The 24,848-nt window shown below is 32.9% G+C and overlaps 1 protein-coding gene across 3 annotated transcripts in view; it reads right to left on the reverse strand.

Annotated features, from left to right (window-relative positions):
* The window catches only part of LOC105203259, a 227,517-nt gene that overhangs the window by 136,012 nt on the left and 66,657 nt on the right, over window positions 1–24,848 (reverse strand). The gene's annotated exons all lie outside the window — the stretch shown is intronic.

Consider the following 24,848-nt stretch of genomic DNA (forward strand, 5'->3'; position numbering starts at 1 on the left):
TGAAAAAGATGCATATTTTATATTACTACAATTATTGTTTATCATACGTTGTGTTCATTTAATATTAACATGTATTTAATATTGTTTATATGTAGAGGATAAAATGATATTATGCCCACCCACTTATATTTCAAACAACAACTTTGATATTAATCAATATTTTATATTGAAACTTAATAGTTATTATGAAAGTTGTTTAATAGATTTTAAACTCAAAGTTATGAAATATTTATTACACTGAATATTATTTATAAAAATATAGCAACATTTTATAACGATTCAAAAAGAAGCAGGAATAATAATATAGCTCACATAAGAAAATTTAAAAAATTGGTTTTGTTTAAAAATTACACAATACTTTGTTACAAAATTACATATTTCTAATCGATTTTCCACTACAAATAGACAATCAATTGATTTCATTTTTGGAGACATTATTAACTTTCATCCTGTTCTTATGGTACATTCACACATTCCTCTAATGGCAAATCTTTCCCAATCACTTTCCGAAGAGAACTTCTGGGAATTTTAAACATATTTGCTCTTTTGTAGATTAATCTTTCTGTCCTTAAACAATCGCAAAAGCATCGTACAACAAGCATTCCACGTCTTTCTTTGTTTTTTTTTTAAAGTATGTTGATTTCTCGATCATCACTCAAAATAATAATATAACGTATTGCGATATAAAATATCGTTAATAGAAGAAAATAAAATACTGTAAAATACATTTGCACGTTATCTCTTTCTGCTGTCGATACTAAAAGTCTACATATATATCACGTGAATTATAAGTAAGAAATAAAGTGATAACCGATTTATCGGAGAATTACTTTGACAAGAAAATTTCGAAAGTAACTATATCATCACAGTTTAGATAAACCTCATTACCAAAATGCTATATTATTATTTAATTTTGATTTAAATGTGTTAGCCAAATAAAATGTTGATTAATAAAAAGAACACTCAAGTATACACACATTTGTGTGATAATACGCTCAAGTTCAGAAACAAAGAGGAAATAACCAAATGTTAAAGTATACCTTGAAAAAGTTTCAAAATGCTTGAAATTAAAACTGCCTTATAACAAATGCCTGCTATTGTGACGCATTAGCATATTAGCGCACTTAAAATAATGGCAGGCTTCTGCATAAATGGTTCCATAAGTAATCATTAAAATTCGTCATCTAATAATAGAGATAATATGAGTGGCTGTAATACCTATGTGGTATATTACCTTTTCACATATTATAAAATATAAAAACGTTGATGTATTGTAAAAAATCAATTTTCATTAAACTTTTATTTTTGCTACTATCAGAAGCGCGTATGTTCATTGTTAATATTTTTACAGAAATGGATAATCAGATTAAAAAAAAAAAATACATGTCATATTTTCATAAAAATTATACAAGTTTGGAAACACATTTCACACAAAATATTACACATTCAAAATGGAAAAATTTTTAATAAAAATTATCAAACAGTTTCCTTAAATAATTGTAAAATATTTAAATTTAAAATTTAAATATGTTTAATTATTTGCAAATATTACTTTTAAATTTTATTGGGGCAAAAATAGCTTATGACATATTATCTTACAATGAATCTTTTAGAAGTGTACACCTCCAATTTAGACGAGCCTTTAATATGTTGTAGTACAGGTAAAAATAAGGGACACGTGTTTCTTTTTTTATACGGTCCTAGTGCACTTTTAAGGACAAAACACCCCTTAAAAAAAAATTGGATTTTTTTTTAGAGTGTATATTGTAGAAACTATAAGAAATAGAAAAGAATGATCTGATTGAAAGTTAAATGTCTTGAAGAGTACTTTATAACAGTAATAACAAAACTATTTTTTAATTTTGTTACATTTTTTCTCACCACTTACCTTTTTCTTTAAAAATTTTTATTTCTTTTTATAAACAAAATTTTTCAATTAGAACATTTTTTTCTATCTTTTATAATTTAGACGATATACGCTTCGAAATAAAAAAAAACTGATTTTTTTCGAAGAGATGTTTTGCCCTTAAAAGTGCACTAGAATATGTATAAAAAAAATACTTTTCAAGCCATTCAACTTCTAATATAATATTTTTTTCTATCTTATATAGTTTTGACAAAGTACGCTTCGAAAGAAGAAAACCGAATTTCTTCAAAGGGTTGTTTCATCCCCTAAACGTGAGTATTAGCACGTATAAAAAAATACATGTCCCTTATTTTGTTATGTACTACAACATATTAATGGCTCGTCAAAACCGGAGGGAGACTTCCGTCTCTTTTTTCGTTAGTGCAACTATTACGAAATTTTCTTCTACGATACCGTTATCATGTAATATTTGCATATTATGTCTATCGAAGTCATTACCGAGTTTTCTATATTTTAGATCCTCCATGGTCGTGTAGTCTGTTCAACCGTATCGAATCTTTGAATTCTTCGACCTTATTCGTATTATGCTCCATGCGTCTTTTCTAATTGACACAATAAAGTTTTCTTTTCAATACATGCTCCAATAAAATATTAATTATTCAATAATAATTAATTCACACTTTGTACCTGTTCTAATGAGATTTTTATCTAAGTTATACTCCGGAAATGAACCGTCCAATATTCCTCGCTCGATAGCCTCCTCGGTACATTAACGTGAGAAAGAATCGCAACTGCAGCAGCGGCGCGGAAAAGTGCGGCGCGGGCATGCTTCTCGGTACATAATTCCAACCCGGGCCGGGCCATTTACGCGCGAGAATCTCGCTTGCGCACGAGTTGCAAAAAAAAAATTCCTATCTCGGCGGCCGTCGCGGAAATTTTCCCGGACGCACGTTCTCCATTTCTACCGAACGTGTCTTTTTTCCCTACCGACGTTCATTCTCGCTTCATTAACTGCGAATCAGCGACGTACCTACATTAAGAAAAAGAAAAGGATTACCCACCCGCTCTTCTTCTCGACCGAAGGATGTTGGGTTATCAGGAGAAAAGAGAGAGATGGAAGGAGGGGAATAATAGTCTGCGCGAAGGGGGTAGATTGTAAAATCGATGGTGCTTCTTCGAGCTCGCCAACTTCGTCGGGATCTTTTTATTGTGAAAAAATCGGCCGTTAATTTTCCCCGCTAATTAACCCTTTCAGCCTTACGTCTGTCAAATTAAATTGCTTTAAAACGGCGTTATGAAATTTATTCCCTAATTTGTTGGAAACGTAATGAGCCGTGATTTGAAAATGTGACGTTCGAAATAACGAAATCGCGCGTAGACTCTCTTTCTATGCGGAAGAAGCGTGCCGAAGAAATTATCCGAATTCCCGAATGGGCGCGGAAAGACTCCGAGGAAACGAAAAGTTCCGAGACGACCAGCAAGAAAATAAGAGCTTCGAAACGCTAATCGAACAATAGCTTCTTTCTCCCAAATATGGCGGGTAACTTTCGGGGGGTGGAGGGGGGGGGGAATAAACAAGATCATTGAATTTCAACTGTTGGACTGTTTGTTTTGCGCTTAATGAGCGCGGCCACTTTTCGAAAAGTCGGAAAACGATCGAAGAGAATAGGAGAAAAGAGAGGAAGTGGCGAGACGTGTGGCGGGAGGGGCGTAGGAGGAGGAGGAGGGAAGCGCGGTAAACCGCCGAGGTACTTCAATCAGCTTCCCAACTTTAACCGCGCTTCTGCCTTCCGGCTGGCAACTCCCGCTAATGAAAGCCGCGTGCAAACTCGCGCAAGAAACCGCCGTTCATGTTGGACTTCAACTCCGCGTATGAAAATAGCGATAAATGATAAAGTTTGCGGCGAACGTTCGCCGCGGATGCGTTTCAATAATTGAAGCGTACCTTCTCGCATCGAAGATCGCGGTAGATAAATTCTCGCCGGTAGTACGTATCACCGAGCTGAATCAACGAGATTGTACGACTCAGCGCAATCGTTCAGTCATTCGGAAGTCAGCCGGCTGACGAGCATAATAGCTTCACCGACTTTTCCTTCGCAGCAGTTACTCGTTTGCCGATCACTTGTTTACGGGGACGATAACTCCGACGATGGAGGGCAGGTTTAGTTGCGGATTGGAGCCCCCCTTCCGTAGGGAGAAAAAAGGGGGGAGGGGCGCGCACAGAAGGTAATTTGAATTTATCCACCTTTTCCCTTCAGCGCACGATGACACCGGGCGTCGCACGGCGAGACATTTATTGCCGCGATGAGGCATCGCCCGGGATTATTATGCGCTCGGGATGCATTCTTATGCTACGACGCTTAATCGTTGCTGTTCAACACCCTCGCCCACCCAGCCCACCATTAATCCTCGCCGGAGTCCCTTGTCGGGATCGCGACAGGATTTCGAGATCGCCGTGGCGAAATTAAAAGGCGAGCGGCATCCCGACGCCCGGAACAAGCCCCCTTAAGGAATGAACGCGAGTCGGTGTTTGCTAAGCGGCGAGTAAGACAACGGTGTGTGCACACTGAGAATTACCGTCCGATTAAATACCACGGGTTACACATAGAGGAATTTAACTCCATTAAACTATATTTTTTTTTAAATTTTGCGTGTTATATTCTTTTATCGTACATGTTACAGAATAAAATGTTTACTTAGATAATTCAAATAATATAAATGTTTCAAATAATACAAAAAATATATTTGCATATATTTGATATAATTTACATAAAATTGTATATGATACGTCTCATATACGATACAATTTAAGACTTCTGAGCGAAGGGGTAACCACTTAACGTAATCGTGGAACGGTGTCCTCGAAATTATTATGAAATTTTTATGAAATCTTATGTAAACATTTCAGTGTAACAATCAGATGTAATCATGAAGTCAGATGAAATTACCAGAAATCATAATAAAATCATATTAAATCGCCAGAAATTATAATGAAATCATATGTAATCAGCAGAAATCATTTGCAGTCAGATGAAATCATGTAATCTGTGGAACAACATTTTAGCTAGTGGTTACCCCCTCGCTCCTGAGTAGTCTCTGCGATATCTTATTGAAATCATCATAAGTAAAAAATTACACACGTAAAAGTTTCTTGCGTATCATTAGTAGATGAGAAGAATTCGAATGAAACAAAATAATGAAATGGTTTTAAAACACTTATAAAAATGAACCTCAACTGTCCTTTTCTCCCCAGTCGGTAAGTAATCGTAAAAAGTGGTCTATTCAGGCAAGATAACACGTTGAGCTGAAGTTTTTTGCGTGCCATTTGTAAATACGAAGAATTTGAATAAAACAAAATAATGAGATTGTTTTAAAACACACACACACACACACACAAACACACACACTCTCTCTCTCTCTCTCTCTCTCTCTCTCTCTCTCCCTTTTTGGTACAAATGAGTTTTAACTCTCCTTTTCCTCCTTGACAATTAATAAGTAGTCGTAAATGGCACGTAAAATAAAGCCTATTCAGGCAGGAAAACACGGATTGCTGTTGAAAGAAGTGAAAAATATGCATTAACGTATACAATTTAAAGATAATTTTATTTGCCGCACATTTTTACGAATTTGATAAATACAAGATAAGTCACATTTTCGCAATGAAGCACGTAATAACGAAATGGCGTGCAAGACAAAATTTCATCGTCAACACGTCACTTTTCATGTCTATTAATTCTAATTCTTTCCGCGATATTATGTCGCCACCGTCAACCCGGTGTTCTCAACCGATTACTCAGGAGCCCTAACTTCTTTTATAAAAAATTAAATTAAATGACGTAAATATATAAATTATATTAAATTTTAATTTATAATAAGTTATTTTACAGTTAAATTTATAAGAATTGACAAATTAAACTGGATTAAAATTAAATTTAAATTTGTTTACTCTAAAACTTTTTGTTTTTCTTTTCTTACATTTTCTCTGAGATCTTCTAATGCTAAAATCTCGTAATATTGCGCCAAATAATCGCGTTTCACCTGATTGCGTGCCGCTCTTAAATCGTCGAGCTCCATTTAGTGCTCGCCGCTAACCGACTACGACATGCTAAGAGCTTTCGTCTACTCTTTCAAAGGCTTTAAAGCTTTCACGCGGAATGACCGCCAGCCGGATCTCTCGTCGTTTAGAATAATAGCGACGACAATAACAATTTTTCGATTAAATCGGCCACATGTGATCATGAAATGAAAGAAAATCAATGGCGCTTTAAGTAAAAAAGAAAGATCCACGGAGAATATGTATACCATTATAAGAATGTAAGTAAAGAGTTTGTCTCCAAAGAGTGTTACTGACAGCAAAATATACAAATTTCCGTAATCACAAACATAAAAAGTAAATTGGTATCACTTTAACTATTGGTATATTTTTTATGTGTTTTTTCTGGTCATAAAATTTATAAATTGTACAATATTTTTATATTTCCTATTTATTCTATGCTATTTGAAATAATCACTATAAACAAATATTTACAAATTTATATACAGATTACGACGTGACGTCCTATTTATTCTTATGTGTTACATTTCATTTCGTCTCGTACCCACGTTTGCTCGTCGTGTACGTTTTCCCGGTCGCGCAGATTTTGAGATACACTGCACGATTTTATCGAGAATCGTTGTCGTATTGTATATGAAACGCTTGTGCGAATATCGCGTACGATTAAGAATATGTGTGATCTTGTGTACCGTTCTGTATTGTCGCGTTCTGTATTGTCGTTGAGCGGTCGCGAATATAATTGGATCGCGCTATTCGCTTTTGCTATTTCTCTGTGTCAACTCGCGTAGCAATTTCCAACTGCGTAGCAAACTCGCCCCTGCTCGCGCCTTGTATTCTTGTCGCGTATCAATGATTGTAAGTACCGTACAATGTCGAAAGAAATAAAATTCTTGTTTATTCTTTTTGTTACATGTCGCTTAGTTCTCCCTCGCCCACCTCCATTCAGACGCCCATACCGAGCCACTCCTGTCCATTCTGTGGCAGAGCAATCGGTTATCGGAGCGGTTGCTATTCGTGATTTTCCCGAGAATTTCGACTTCGAGGTTTCGTTCGCTTTTAAGATTGGCACGCTCTCTCGTGCCTGGCGCCCAATTACCGTTCTAGTTTATTGGACGTTCGATCAGTCTAATCGTGTCTAAGTTTCCGCGCGGTGAGCATCGCGGGTAAGCAACGAAGTTGCACCACGCTCGTGCGGTCGCAACGTATATACATAAATATATTTGTTAAATTGTATATATTTTGAAATGAGAGATAGAATCGCTTTTGTTTAGATATAGAAGTTTATTTAAAATTAAATTCATATTTTTGTATTGCGCGAGTATAATAGGGTAAATTGGAGTATTATGGCCATATACGGAAAAGATGGCCATAGTCTGTAATTTCTCCAGTAATTGCTAAATAGTGCATTTTTATAGTCATTCTGAAAGATAATCAATATTTACAGTATTTTATATGCGTACACTATTCGAAACAATCTTATTTTGAATAATATATAATACTTTTACTTTTGACTACCTGCAAAGTTTTGCATGTGTCCTCTAAAAGCTGCTATAACGTCGAATAAATTACTGTTAAGCTATCATAATCAACGTTATATAATAGAGGAACCTAAATTGTAACATGACTTATAATTTGCTTTTATTTTCACTATTTATTTAAATACACTATGATCATCTTTTTCTTACAATTTGATCAGGATGACCCACTTTGTTTTTTTATACATTGTTTTTCTTTAAATTATAGAAATCTATTTTTTTCCTTACTTTAAAAGAATTATAATTGTTATATTATTATTGCAATATCAAATTTAAAAATTTTCATGTTACTATTGCAATATTATAATTATAACTAAGTCATATATAATTATATATATAAAAGATATATATACATATACGTGTTTATATTAAATATTTAAAATTATAAGTTTTATTTATCACTTTAAAAAATATTACATTTATTTTTAACATGAAACGTGTATAGCCAATTGTCCCATAATACTATGGCCATCTTTTCCTTAAAATTTTGATAAGACGGCCAATGCATATGTTACAATATTTTGTTAATATTAGATTTCTAATAAGTGTTTTCTCTTTAAATTCAATAGTATTATTAACTTTAAGATTCAGTGAAGTGATATGTCAAACATTATTAAAAAATAACAAAAATAAAAATGCGTTTTTTGCATTTTGAAACACTATGGCCATCTTACCCGAGTTTACCCCTATAACAAGAATAATATAAAAAAAATATGCTATGTTTATTACAATCACATACACACGTAGTAAAACGCAATAACAATGGAGTTTATAAAATGACTAAAGAGATCATTAACGCGTTTGGACGTACATGTAACTGTGCAGAATTAAAGTGAAAAATAAACATTTATTGTTGAAACCCGAACGGGGTGCATGCGAACGTTGTGCATTATACCGTTGCCTCAGGATGAATGAATGTCTAAAACTGCCGCCGGAAACACGTTGGACGCGAGCAATAAAAATAATTGTCCGTGTAGCAACAACCAGCATGTTAACTGCAGCTTGCTGCAAGATGGCGGCGGAAACAAAGGACTGGGAATGACGTTGTTTACGAGCGCCGATTGTTTTAAAAAGCGACGAGAGAGAGTCGAGCATCGCTATCGGCGATCTCAGACGAGCGTGAGGAAGAGAGGAGAGGAGAGGAAACATGAGGAAAAAGAAACAGAAGAAGAGAGCATAAAAGAGAGTCGGACTCTGGTGAGAGGGATGAAGGAGAGCTTCTTCTAGTAGGAAGACGCCACCGCGGGAACGAGCCTGATTGCTCTATTGGCCGGGATTAAAAAGCATTCTCGAAGCGATTGTTTGTAATTCTGATGAAAAAAAGTCGCACGATAAAGGAACAGCCGCGGCTCGAACGCTGGAAATTCAAGTTTTATGAACTGGAATTTAAAGTGAAACTGATTTAATTGCGTTACCGATGTTTTCGACTGCGGCTGTGTTTCCTCCACGTTTATGATAATACTCTTCGTGTTTATTATTATTGCTATTTATTATAAAATAATTATAAGAGAGCATTTGTACTTTATTATTTACATTTTACCTTTACATAATATAAAAATGTGCATGTATCGCAGTTAATCTAATATAGGTGCGGTAGAGCGTTATTGTACAACGGCAATACAACTCTATCGACAATGTTAACAAAAAAAAATCTTTGCCAAGCATTATTGAAAAAGTTCCGACAATATAAATCCGTATAATGAATAACCACGGCATATTAGGACCTATGTGTGGCAAAACGGGCTTTCTTTTGAATTGGCCTGTATGCGCGGAATATAGTGCGGATACGAGAAACTCCACTTACCGAAGCTATGATTATTTCAAGATGCACTCACAAAAATTGGCTGCTGCGCATCCTTTTTCAACATTTCCGCCCTGATACCGCTTTCCCAGGACGTTTTCAGACAGCGACTTTATATGTTTTGCAAAGAGCTGAGAAGAATGATTTTCAATGGAATCTCGATTAACGTACCTGATTAATTATTACCAAATTATTTGTACTGCCATTAAAGAATTTTTTCTTTAATTTTTTAACAAAATTTTGTTTAGGTAAATTATTTTTTTCATAAATGTATGACAAAGTACAAGATCAAAGTTTCTTCTTAAAAATTTTTTTCTAATACTGGTTAACCCGTTGAGATCATTAGGAGTCCAAAAGACTCCACGCTAACTTTATTCAAAATCGAACAACCTTCTACGAAACTAATTTTTATCTGAGAGTATACTATCTTCAGAATACATTCCTGATTTCTTTTTAATTATTTAAAAAATTAGAAACTTTATAAATATTTTTTTAAAAATAGTTAAATTTTGCAGTTTTTAATATTTAAATTTTTTCATTATATTAAATTTATTTGAAAGTATATTATCTTGAGAATACACCCCTAAACTTTTGTTGAATTGCCTTAAAAATTTTATGAATATTTTTGTAAAAAAGTCAAATTTTGCAGTTTCTTTTATTTGAATTTTTTCATTATGTTAAATTCTAATTAAAAAAATTATTGGATGATAAAAAACAGATCTTAAGGTATGTCAAGTTCATTAGAAGAGCAAAATTTTTATGACAAAATATCAAAAAGCTGACAAATGGCGACTGATTTTGTGCAAGAGGTCCAATGAACCCCATGTGACCGTTGTGTTATTATTTGGAAGTGTGACCTCAACGGGTTAATTTAAGGATACTTAAAAAAAAATTGAAGAAACTGTGCTATATTTATGATTATTTTATCACTTAACAATTTTTCAGACGCCACAAAAAATAATTTTAATTTAATTCTTTATTTGTGCAAATTTTTAAAGTGTAAATTTTTATCAACTTAAAACTCTTTACAAGTCTCAAATTACTATTTATTAGAAATAAGAGTTGCTCCAAATTATACAAAAAAAAAAAACAAAACATGACGCTATTAACGTTATTAACCTGCACATCCGAAGTTCTGATACAATCATTTGCAATAAACGTTATGTGTGCATAATTAATCTAATTATTTCAATTCCATTATTCAGAAAGAATCATTTCAGTAAATTAATTTCTTATTTAAGAGTGCTTTTCATTTAGTGGCACAAGTCGACACAAGCGTCGTTCTATCTTTTTTGAGATTTGATGAGTTCGTACTTAAAAAAAAAGATAGTGTTACTAAATGGAAAACCCTCTATGTCTTCTTTATGCAAATATTCGAGATCTGAATTTTTTTCGAATTTCCGAGACTTTGTAAGTCTCAAATTGTTCATTAGAAGAGCAAAATTGTCTAAAGTAACGCTTCGTTATTCACTTGTACATCTCCGAAGTTTTCTTGCTGTAAACCATTTAATTTCTCAGGATTAATATTTTTGTAATTTAAGAGCTTCAAGCTTTTTTCATAAGAATGGAAGTTACCTTCAAGTTCGTCAAAGACTTTTTGCGAGTTTTACAACGTGTATGAGAAATAGTAGAAATATCGAAGACAAAGCTCGGGAGGTCGTCGAGGGATGTCAAGCTTTGTGACACGCCTTTACTTCCGTCGTAAAAGTCGGCGTCTCCCGGATCAGGCAGTAAATTCAAACTATACCATGATCAGAGAAAGATTGCAGAGTCGGCAAATTACGGAAAAAGGTAGTCAGACGTCGCGGGAAGGTGGGAGGGGGAGGGGGGTAGCTTGATACGGAGTGATTGAGGATAGGAATAAAAAGGGATTACGTCTATACTTCCGGTGGTGCGTCTCCGGCTCAGTTAATCCGACATTGATTCAATTTTGATGGATGTAGATAAAGACGTGGAGAATTAAAAGAGCTGTACACGCGTGTTTTCGTTTTTATTGTACAACAGGCAGAGTTTCATTTCCTGCGAAATGTCATTCCGTCTTCTTTCACTAAACCTGAGCTGTTCTTCCATCTTCATTCGTGTCTGATTAAAAGCATTTATTTCACTTTCTCATTTAGAGGACACTATAATAGTTATGGATCACTCTTAAAATATAAAAATTTATATTTTTATTTAGAAAAATATCAAACAAACAATGAAACATTTAATGATTTAATTAATCTTAGAAAATGATTTTTTTTTATTCCTTATCAGAGGCCGGTCGTATTTAAAATAACATTATTTAATACATGTATTTTAAATAATAAATTAAATGGTTTTATTTAGCGTATATTTTTTTAAATAACTTTTTATTTTCTTATTTTCTGTTTTAAATAGAAAAAAGAAAAAAATTATTTGAATTTAAATAAGTACTTTAAATTAGTTTTCTCCTGGTTAATTTCGGATATTAGATTTGGCTTCCTTTATTAAAAAAAAAACAAAAAAAAACAAAAACTAATGCAAAAAGATTATGTAAAAAGATTTCATAATTTTATAAATTTCCTATTCAAAACCAAAGAAACAGCTGTTAAATTAATAGCTATTTCTCATCCTTATTTTAAATTTGAGCACATTGGTATTAAAGACAAAACAAATCACATATGGAACCTATTTTTTTTAGAGACAGAAGAGCATACGATATCGTCGACAATACATTGACACCTGTCACTCTTCGGAATAACTTTGTGTCAAAAAATTTTTTTTCCTTTGACGCTGAAAACGATAGAGGTTCTAACGAATGCAGTATAAAAATTGAGTATAAATTGATTGCTGCGCAACTAGAATGTATGCAATAAGTTCAAGATAAAAATGTAACTCTACAATATTTGGACCGTCTACTATCTAATTATAAGAGGGATGTTTATTAAGTTTAACATACATATCATTTGCACCAGTGGAAAGATTATTTTCTATGGCGGCCTTAACATATGTAACATTGAAACTATATTTTTTAATTTTAATTAAACAAACAAAGATCCATAATTGAATACTGATATTAGTTGCAAACTTGTTCTTAAAACGTTTGATCCTTTTGAAGTATTATTATATCCTACAAAGAATAGTAAAAATAATTTTCGTTTACATAACATAATATAATAAAATTATAATTTGATTTACAATTAATTCCGTAGTCTAATTGTTAATTATGGATTATTGCAATTTCTGTACTATAAAAATATTTTATTATAAATCAACTTCAATTTTATATAAAAATAAATTCAAGTTTACAATAAAACTCAGTAACAAATAATAAACTGCCTATTACGCGATAAGGATATTGTCTTTATTAAACAAATATTGTTTTTATTAAATAGATAATTATATAAAAGCTATACTTTTTTTTACAAGAAAACGGTCAAAACTGTCCCTCACCAATTTTGATAGGTTAGGATACGTTGTAGAATAATGTAGAATATTAAAAATATTATTTATTGCGAGAAATATCATCACAGCCTCAGTGGTCGAGTTGGCTAAGACACTTGTACCGGAGATTCGGGAGGTCCCAGGTTCGAACCCTGGCTGAGGTGATATTTTTCGCAATAAATCACAGTTTTTTCAGGGAGGAAAGGGTTAATATAGCTGCTAGTAAGCACCAAGTATTATTAAATTAATTTTAATTTAATAAAGTGATATTACTAACTCTTATTCGATTATAACTGTGTTATATGACCGAAAGTAACGGCGCGCAGTTTGGTTGAGTCTGAGAAAGTATATAAAATTACACGTATACATAAAGCCCTAAGATCTAGTTATGACCGAATAGGCCTTCTTGTTTAGATTGTAAAAATATTAGATTTATATTTTTTTTATCTGTTTATCCCGAGGTTTAGGGGTTGAACTATCTTCTCGAAAATAGTGAATTTTTTTTAGCAAATAGTTTTGAAACAGTGACATATATGAAAAAATGTTTCATACAAAAGTTTTACAGTTTTTTTATACTTTTTATAACGGTATATTCACTTCTTTGAAAAAGTCAAATTTTTTAGAAATCCATTATTTTTGAGGATATATTTTAATCCCTGAACCTCAAAATAAGCAGATAAAAAGCAATGAGCCTAATATTTTTTTATGTTCAACCATATACTCAAAGCTCATCAAAATCGGTAAGGGATTGTTCTAACCGTTCCCTTCTCACAATCAGTATAATGTTGACGTTTTTCAATGAAAGCTATATTATTTATATTTATATTCTGTAAAACCCCGAAAACAACTTTAATAAATATTACTATTTTAAAAAAGGCTATCTTAATTATAAATATCTTGTGTTTTATTTTTTGATGACATAAGCAAAATGTGCAACATTTTTACCAATGAAAAAAGAATTATTGATGATTAATAAAATTTCAATAAATATTAAAAATCGCATAATATGTGCATTAAACAAAAATACATCATAAGTATAATAATAATTTGAATTAGAGTCACTGCACCAATTAATGAACAAACAAAAAGTTAAACTAATCAATAAACATATAAATGAAATTTTAATATACTTTTATAAAGATTTTATTATAATATAATTTTTTAAGTAAGATATATTTTAATAAAATCTTTATAAAAATTAGATCATAAAAAGTGTAATTAATTTGTAATTTATTATTTTAAAGTTTTATTATTTTAATATCTTTCTGAAATAGTCATTTACTGATGATTGTTCAGCAATTGATACAGTGTCTCTACAATAATTATAACAATTATTTAAATGTACAATATAATAATTATAATAAATATTTAAATATGATTTACAATGCGGAATTAGTGTCTGATTCACATCTGGTTCTCTCTATTTAAAACTATGATTTTTAAATAGCCAGTTGTTTTCAATCTAAAAAGTAATGCAATTAACGACGTAGAAAAATAATAATTTAAAACAATAAATGCAAATTGAAATATTCTTCAGGAAAAAGAGAATGAAAAGGAAAATATTCTTAAAATTTAAAATCTACTTAAATATTTTCTACTGTAATTGCATCTCCAAGACACTTGCTTCGCATACATTGTACTCTTATATTTTGCAAGAGCATAGCTGCTCTGCTTACTTGTTTATTTATTTATTTATCGCAACTATTCTTCACGCCCCCGCCGTCATTTCGCATCCCATCCACGACGGAGAATAGATCGCCACATCCGGCCGAGTTTGCACAGGTTTCATCCTCGAGAAGGATGATAAACAACGAACCGGTATATTGACGGGAAATAAATCGACGAGGATCTCGTCGATCCTCCATCTTTCGGCTCGCTTTCGATCCTTTTGTCGGCAACATCAGGAAGCATCAACAAATCTGTCGAGAAACGCATGCAGCTTCGATTCTTGGCACTGGTCCAGCGCTTCCGGTTCGCCGCGCACGTTCACGACTCATCGCGTCGCGGGCGAGTGAGCCCGTGATTCTCCCTTACATATCCGGTAGTTTTATTTTAATGGAGTCCGCCCGGGCTCATCACGTGAGCGAAGATTTATTAGCGCTGAGATGAGCGAAGTCTCTCCGCGAATCAGAGGATGATGTAACGTTTTGCGCTCGGAATTCATAGAATTACGAATTTTTACTCAGAGAAATTTTTCCCATCGCCCCATTAACCACGATCATGCTAATTTATATAACTTTAGTTTTTATATTTCGATAGATAATATACGTATCGCCTAATGTGTCAGTAATATTACACTAATATTGCAATAATAATTACAAATTACAATGGAATATAACGTAAATTCTACAGAAATGTTACATTGCAATATATCACCATGTAATATTTTTGTAATATTTGTGTTATATTTTATTGCAGTATGTATATGATTTTGAAATATTACTGCTATATCGTATAATATTACGGTATAGTGGATCAGTATGCGACATTGCGGCGCCGTCGGAGACAGCAACATTCTATTTCTCATAATTAAAAAACACGGAGTAAAGGATGCAGTATTATGAAATTTCTCTGTTACATTCTAGTGAAATGATGTCTTTTGGAAGTAAAATTGGGCTTCCAATATTGGGCCTCCAAAATTGGGCTTCAAAATAAAAGTAAATAGATTACATAAAATAACAAAATTGCAATATATTCGTAATACAAGAATATTAAATTAAATTAATTTTTTGCAATATTAAACAAATATTACGTAATATTACAATACGATTGTCATCCGTCATCGTTTTTTCTTGTAATTTATTTTGACGAATTTTAATATTATTGTGATATTTTTATGATACACTTTAATAATATTTAGTCTATATCTCACAATCAGTTTAATATTGTTTCCAAATATTGGAAAAATAACATTGCTGTCATATTACTGTCATGTCACATACTATTATATATAGGAATCACTTATCGCTAATTAGTAATCAGGAAAATAAAACATTTTAAGAAGTAATCTCTTTTTATAATATTTAATTCGGACTTTAGAAATGAAAGAATCTTGCAATTTTCGGTCTTTTATTTATCTTTATATTATTATGAAAAGTTGGGAGAAAATGAGTTGTTGATAATTAGCTTCCTTTTTTTTACTTCCACTTCGCCGGCGTTGAAGCGTATCTGTCTATTAGCGTGGAAATGGCCGCCGCTAAGTGCTTTTTAGCTGATAATCGATTTAAGAGAGCTTGATAATTTTCCGATGGGCGTCACTTTTTAGCCTTAAAAGCGACGAGCGATTAATTGCGCTCGAATTAACATCGCGAGGAGAATTGAAAAATTCAGCGTATCGTATCTCTGCTTATTAGCTGCTGTCTTTGTGTTCAAACAATGCATCGTCATCAAGCTTTAATGCGATCTAAGGAACAATCGATTGCTGTGTAAGAACGAAGACGAGTGTTGTGTCATCACCTTATCCACGCAAGGATATCGACAAGGACTTTGCCAAAGAGAACCAGCATTTCTGTTGACGGAAGGAACGTGTCTCGCTTACTAGCCGGCCTTTGATCACGCGATTTCACCTGATCTACTGTAATCATCTCTTCTTGTGTCGACATTCACGACAACTCTGATGATATCAATTGTTGCTCGTAATACTTCATTCATCTCAGCCGCTTCTATTAAGTTTGATTCAACTCGGAAATTGGAATACTTCTGACAAAACGGATATAGGAGGTCATGGAATCATTATTAACAAGCTCTTTTCAAATATTAATCGAAATTGAATATATTCACAGAAAAACATAATTATTCAACTAATCAAACGATTAGTAATCAAATTAAAACTAATGTGATATATTCTATTTGACAAGTATTGTTTGCTCATGTATAAGCAACAGTATAAAATGACAAATTTTACAGAATTTGATAATCTTAAATTTCAATAACTCATACGTATGTAAATATTTTGTAATTGTATTTCAATGTACATTATAATATGCATATTGTATATTATAACAATCATCTAAAAAGTATAACTTTATTGTTGTGAAAACAGCGATAAAAATTCTAGTTTTTTATTTAATGGTATTGTCATTTCCTATCCGATAATTTTTTTTCAGCTCGTAAAGTTACACAGCCACACAAAAAAAGTGTCATGCGCGAAAAATTAGATTGATGTTTCCGTATGTATTTTGACGCTCTGAAACCGAATATGATCTCAGAATTACACCGTCAGGTCAGAATTTTTTTTTATCTTCAAAAATAGTGTAATTTGAAGGAATTTTTGCCATTTTTTGAGGATAAAAAAAATCTCTGATGATGCAATTCTGAAGTCATATTCGGTTTCAGGGCGTCAAAATACATAGGGATGTATAAGTGTAGTCTCTCGAACATGACACTTTTGTTTTTTTTTTGTGTGCGTGTTATTATCAAATAATGGAAATATATATGTTTCTTGATGAAATTATATAAGCGAATAATACTTCTTTATGTGAACATATTATGTCTGTTTAACGTTATATAATATATCTCATTTCAACGTTTATATTTAAAAAATAAATTTATTTTTAAGACAGGAACGTTTTTTTCTGTATGAAGCGGAAGACAGGTAAAGGAATGTTAAAACACATTTTCATATTACAGTCAGTGTTGGATAGTTACTAAATGTAAAAAGATTTTATGTATTTGAGCCAGTATCTAACAATAAGATACGTTCAAATTGGAGTATCTGTGTCTGTGTTTAAATACAAAAAAAGTATTTGACTTACATTTCACATACATCTTTAGATATATTTTACATATATTTTCAAATACTTTTTATTTTTGGTGAAAAAGCTATTTGAAAATATACGCAAAAATATAACTTTTTGGAAGATTATTTTTTATCTGCCTGTGTATCTAACACCGTTACTGTGTGTAACAAAATGTTGTGCGCTTTTTAAATGAAATCAATTTTTAAAATTTATTTTTGAACTAGGCGTATTACTTTTTCCCTTCCACCGATTACGCAGTACGTCGCATTTTAATAAATCACGTCTAAGCAATCAATATTTCATTATTTTGCGTCTACAATCGGTTAAACAATATTTTAACAAATATCACTTTAAATATTTTACGCTTACTTAGGAATCACTATGTACAATTTGAAAGTATCTGAGTAGCTATCTGAGATGCTTTTAAAGTATCTTAGTATCCGTATACATTTCAATTTGTGTATTTGTATCTGTATCGATATACATTTTAAAAAAGTATCTTGCCCATCACTGACTACAGCACACAAAATTCTATTTGACTAAATGTGCACTTTGAAGTTAAACATATACGAAAAAATATATGTGTTTTTGTGTGCTGTGTGCATGTGAAAAAAAGATTATGAAACGTCGCGCTGACATGGCGCCACGTCATTTGGATGGAAATTCCCGCTGGTGACAGGGTGGTCTTCACATAAATCCCCTTTGTCTGGACGTTTATAATAAAGCGATAAAGCGGTCGGCATCGACTTCTGCGCCGCTATTCTTCCATTATGCCGCGATTTGTATTACATCGCGCGTATCAGCGAGACAATGGCGCATATCGCTGTGCGATACACGCACGTCACGCGTGCGCGTGCGATCGTTAATAAAGACCGTTGGCATGCATTTTACAACGTCACGTCGCCGGCTCCCGACAATGCGGCCGAAAAAGCTTTCCCGGAAATCTGAAACGGCAACGGGTGAGAGAATCAATTTTTATGTTGCAAGGAGCTCGCGCGCAATTTTCCTCACCTCATTTCCTACTTTTCTTTATTCCAAATAATTTAAAAAGTTGTCCGTGTAAGATTTGTTTACACACGTCGTTCATGAGGAAATGACGAAATCGATATATAAACGAAACTTGCGCTATTAAATTCACAATGTTGCACCCAATTCAAATAATTTTTTATTAGTATGTCACGACTGCTACTCGATACACCATCAGTTTAACTAAAACAATTGAGTTGAGCAATTTAATTCGGGAAAAGTATTAATTTCGACTGAAATTGAATTCATTATTTACTTAGGTGCATACATTAACATATGAGCATCGCTTACTTTGAAGCAAAGCAACTCAGCGATAGAAATGGATTAAATGTGGTTGCTTTCCTCAACTGTACGTTTCGTATTAGAATAACACATTTCAACGTATGAAAGTTAAGACTAACAAAATGTTATTCGACTTCAGGAATTAATTTAAATTTGTTCCTAATATTAAACATTGTACAATACGTCGAAAGTAAGGGAGTTGAACGAACACAATTTACTTCTTTAAAAAAAAAGCATTAGTTTTTTCTTATCTCTTTTTTTTTTAAATCCAAGAACACGTGAAGAGAGAGAGAAAAAGAGAGGAAGAGTGTGATCCTGCGCGGGAGACGCGACGTATAATCCGGCGTACTCGCAATCATTCGGAAGACTCCGACGCGTATTCGTCGACCTGTAAACTTCGATAAAGCCTCACCTTGGTAGTAATAAGGTCGGCGGTTGTAGGGCGTGGCTTATCAAGTCTCTCGCCAAGACTTCCGGCGAGACTCACGAGCTTTTTAATGGCACGTAGGCTTGCCGGTAGCCCATGTCGAACGTGCGTCTGGCTACGTCTGGTAGGCTATGAAATGCGGCCGCCGCCGGTTTGTTGCTGCAAAATCAATATCGCTCTCCGCGTCCCTCTCGCCCCCTCACCGTTCTACCATCCACCGCGATCCTCTCTTTCTCGCTTTTCTTCCCACTTCCTGCTCTCCACCGGAAACGCTGCGAGAGAGAAACGGCTCGAAACGCGAGTATGAGATAGGCACCGTAAAATAATGTTAAAGAGAGAAAAGCGATAACTTTTTTCAAATATTTTCTTTTTATTGAAAAAGCACAAAAAATATTGTGCAGCTCTTGATTTTATGAAATGTAAAGATGGGATATTTAACAACCGTAGTACGGATAGAAACACGAAACCAGTTTTGAATATTAGCGAGGTACCGATTTCACCCTGAAAAATGGGTTTCATATTTTAGTACTGAGCCTGCGTTGGATCAGCATTAAAATGTTATGATACTAGCCCAATATATGGGTTGTTGTTGAACAGTAATATTGGCCCAATGTACTGTAATTGGATTTTTGATATCATATTCGCACTGAAATTGACAAAAGGAATATGTCGAACATCATTACTAAACTATTATACTGTCAATCGATTTTCGCACGCGGTATTATATATCATTATTGGGTACATATTACGGAATTGTTCGGAATAGATTTCGGAATTATTCCGTTTTCTCTAGGAAACACAATAGGAATCTAGGAAATAATTGAATGGTTTCTATTGATATCTATTCTGTAAAGTTCCATATATGCCATGAATTGTTTCAGCGCGAAATAGTACGAGAACTCACCGCCAGAGGAGCACGCGGCTAAACTTTTTCTCGCAAGAAGAATATTATGTAATATATTATAATTAGTGCAACCCCCTTTCCCCGTGTAAAGCTCGACGCCTTCTCTCTTGCATTACAGCAGGGGTCTATACACTAAAGAACTATTGCATCAATGAGAATAAGTATTGATTCTTTTACGCAGTGTTAATGCAGTTATATCAACATTTGCTACGTCGCAATGTACAGTATAGGCTTTTAATATAATATTATTACTGTTACAATGTTAAATTAGTATCGATACTTAGTACTATTGCAATATAGAGAAGATTGCTATCAATTTTTTGTACTGTTATGACATTGTCCCATATCACAATTAATAGTGTCTACTAATGGTAGTATTTCAAATCTTAGCTCATTATTCCACCAAAATTGCACCAGTATTGCACGGACGTTCAGTACTAAAATTAGTATTCAGCCAATATCTCATCGGTATTTAATTCTCATATAGAAATTGATTTCAGATTCTAATTAATTTTTTAAACAATGTTGGTGCATATTTTGCCCAGAGAATGAAATTTATTTTGAGCTATGGACGTATACACTGAGAAAAAAGTTGTTAATTTGATTAAATATTTCAACATAATCTTTCTTCTTTAAAATTTAATTATCTCATGTATTGTAATTAAATATATATATAAATTATATAAATTCTTACAGAAATTTTCAATCCAGTTGAACAATTTCATCATGTTAATAATTTTTTTCTCGGTATGCTCATTGTCAGTGTATATGCTTAGAGTGAGAATAACTATTATTTTTGCCCTGGCCACACAGAGCGTTTTTTTATTGCACCGTTCTGTACCGAAAGGGAATTTTAGTTGTATATATCGGTAGCATTACCAAAGCAGTAATCATGACAATTTTCCCAGACACTAAAACGCTAACAAGTTCCTCTAACCCGCTTCCTCTCAAATGATCGAACAATGAAGCTTGAATATTTATAAGATGAAGTTCTGCATTTAGTTGTTTCTCAGTAGCGAATGTTAAAGTAGCAATCGGACGTGAGTAATTCTCGTGCGAGTTACGACATTTAAACAAATTTATCCATTTGCTTTCGAGCAATCAGACAATGAACTTTGGATATTTACAAGATGAAGCCCCGTAAAGTTTCCTCACCTCTCTTCTTCGAAAGAATTGGACGTGAGAGTTAATATCATCGGCGCTTCTGGTCATCAATCCTTATTTGAGCAGCGTAAAGCGCGCGAACTAGAGTGCTTAAAGAGCGAAGCAGTAAAAGTTGAAATTTCTCCATGGCACGCGGCACCGCATTATTAATCTGCACCGTCGTAAAACTACAGAATGCACCTTCCTCGCTCCCTCCCTTTCACCCTCCAGCCCCCGACATTTTTGTTTTTATCGGACCGCCGTTGTACGTAAATACAGCCGTTATATGTAAACGGCGCGGCGCGGCGGCCAGAAGCGCGCCAAAACCTGCCAGCTATTAAGCGATAGTTTAACACTTCCTCGTAACGATTCTTCTTCGTAACGAGTGCTCTCTCCGCAACGCGTAGTCGAGCGGCCTCAGGTGCGGGAGTCGGTCCCGGCTTTTACCCGATATTTCAATCAACCGACCGCCCGCGTCGTGTTTAATCGATTCAACGCATTTCCGAGAAAACTCATTTAGATCGTTCTCCCCTTGCGTCGCGCTTCTACCCAACAAGATCAAGACTTGGAATCCGTTGGATAAAATGCTTGTTTGTGCGGTGCGTAATTTCATTCTCTTTCGCTGTCCGCTCCGTCGAAAATCGTTGACCGGCAAATTGCGAGATTGTGGAATAGGTATTGGCGATTCGGGAAGCTCGTGAACGCGGAAAATTTCGAATCCGGCGATTCTGGTAGAAATACGAGAAATTCGAGTAATTCGCAAAACCTTGTATTTGTTGGGTAATTATTGTTTTCGTTAGTATCGAACGATATCCAGTAAGGATAAAATTATTATTGCATGTTATTATAATGATATTCAATAATACACAATATATTATCGAATGACATATAATAGTATGACATAATAATAATTATAGTAATTTAATAATAGTTGGAAAATTAGATTAAATTTAACGTGTTTGTTAAAACACGTTGTCCACTGAAATTTTTGTGTTAATTTAGCACAAGATCATAATCTTAAAAATGTAACGCTTCAACGTAATTTGGAAATAGAGTGAGGAAACATATTTCTTCACAAAAATTAACTTTATTAAATATATAATATGTTGACACTTACACTTTTTATTTTTATCTTATGATTTGTTTTAAAATTACATTATTTTTATGCTATGTACTTATTTACTGATAAATAGTGATAATTAATTGTGTTAATTTAATATTATAAAGTGTTAAATATAAACTTGACACGAAATATTTAAATAACCATCACATTATATTAAATTAATACTTGGATGCGTATCAAAATTTAACACAGAAATTGTAACAAAAACCGATTTCAATAAAGTATTTTCTATTATGTATATATGTTTTCAAATATGCCATATTTTATGATGTATACGACATCGATATGAATAAACTTTAACCATGACTTGGAGAAAATGTTTTCAAAACGTATCAACAAAATTTCGAATAATATCATATAACAAATAACTTTTCTAAAATATTTAGACGATATTATTTTAAAATGTTTTATTTTAAAATGCTAAAAATACACATAAAATTCAAATGTTACGTTAATGTTTTTTAGTTACTGAGTAATTACTGATCGGAAATAATTGTACAATACAATATAATAACATGGTATGCACGGAAAGAATGGCGTTTTAAAAATTTAGCTAAACACAGATCTAAAAAAGTTTTGTTTAATTAGCAGACTAAATATAGAGAATCAAGAAATTCAGTCACAAAATTTAAATAACCAACATTTTAAATATACAGTTTTGAAACAAATTAAAGTGAAATTTTAAAATCGATAGCAAAAAATGTTAGAAAGGAGACTTAAAGTTTTCGAAAGCAAAGCGTTCTCACGCAACATTGAAAGTAATTTTTTTTATTTTATGCGCATGATTTCAAAGTCAAAGACTTGTGTCAATTTTGCAGAATCGACTTGGAAATGGTGCAGTGGAGCGGAAGCATCGCTTAGAGAAAAACTTTAAAAGTAAAGTTTTTAAGATTTAAAATGCTTTTCTCTGAAAATTGTTCTACGATCATTTCTTTGACATAAATTTGTATTTCGACATTTTCATTAAAACTAATTCAATTTTATTAATCTCGCAATTTCAGAATAACTACTGATACTTCAATATTTACGGATTGTAGAAAGAATAATATCTGAATTAATGCATTTTATAAGGAAACTTTGAAGCTTAAAAGCTTTCTTATTTCAAGAAAGATTTAGCATTTTGAAAATGTGACGTTTCTACAACGATTTCAGAAATTTCTTTAAGGAAACGCATCGAGGAAATCGAAGGTCAAAGGAAATATGAAGCATATTGAAAACCAATATTTCAAATACCTAGGTATAATCGTTTTCACTGAGAAATTGCAAACCTTTAATACTTCTAATAGATATTCTCTACTTTTAATATCGACTCCTATGAGATGCACTTTAAGTTCTCTAAACGTAGCGCCGGAATATACGGCAATTTCATGCACTTCGAGGCGACAGCCTGCAATTCGATGCATTTTGCAGAGCGTCTTTGAAGAAAGCAATGAGGAGTAAGAAGTTAAGGGGATGCTTGATGCAAGGGGGAAGTGGGTTAAGTGCAGTCCTAGGGCGCAAGTAGTCTCATCACATGACTCAAATCGTTTACTCCAGATTACGTTCGCGAGCGGAGAGAATTTGCGAAGATAGTGACGCACGAAAGAAATTGTGCGACTGACGTTTTAAGTATGCAAGATGAATAATTCTTATATAACATGTATGTAAAAATGTGCATTATACGTAGGGAACATTTGTATTTGTGTTGAAATCGGTCCTTGTTAGAATTTTCGAATTTTTCGAATAGCCGAGTGTTAATTTAACATTATGTCATAATGTTATTTGAATAATTTGAGTTAACTTGATATTCTATATTTCTTAATGTTGAAATATCGTAATATATTGATAAAAAAACGAAAAATATAAAAATAATATGAATTAAAAATTCTGTAGGATATATAAAATGTACATGTTAATTTAGAGTTAATTTATTGTAACGGGGGATGATCTTGTAGATTATTAGCATTAGTATTATCAAATTTATTACCAAATTAATATCGTGATATTATTTTTTTAGCTTAATGTGAGAGCTGTGTTTTAAAATTGACAGCGGGTAGTTCGAAGCATTAGAAAATGTGTACAATATCACTCACGAATTTGAATATTATTTGAGCATCCGCTACTACCATTGTTGGACGTTTGTCAATTTTAATTAATGTAACATATTTTAATTTTAACATGTCACTATTTTCAGTTACTTTTCCCGTCACACTGAGATCTGTAGAACTCTGTAAATTCATCATATTACATCTCTGAACTAAAAACACATTTTTTAGGAACAAAAATACCATAAAAGGCTTTGTGTAAACAACATAAATGACTAACAAAAACTAAAAGATATTTGATTAATAAAAGCCGGCACTGGGCGTTTATAATTATGTATAAAACATTTTTTCCGAGGTATTATATTTTACAATAAACTGCAGTATGATTATAGATAGGCTTTCGATTGTTTTATTACACAAATGAGAATGGTTACATATCAAGTCGATACATATAAACCTAGTGCTTTAAGTGTGGGGGGAATAACAAGAGACAGGAGCATCAAATTTTCACGAACTCATCC

This window comes from Solenopsis invicta, chromosome 13, assembly GCF_016802725.1.
Source record: "Solenopsis invicta isolate M01_SB chromosome 13, UNIL_Sinv_3.0, whole genome shotgun sequence".
Taxonomy (NCBI): domain Eukaryota; kingdom Metazoa; phylum Arthropoda; class Insecta; order Hymenoptera; family Formicidae; genus Solenopsis; species Solenopsis invicta.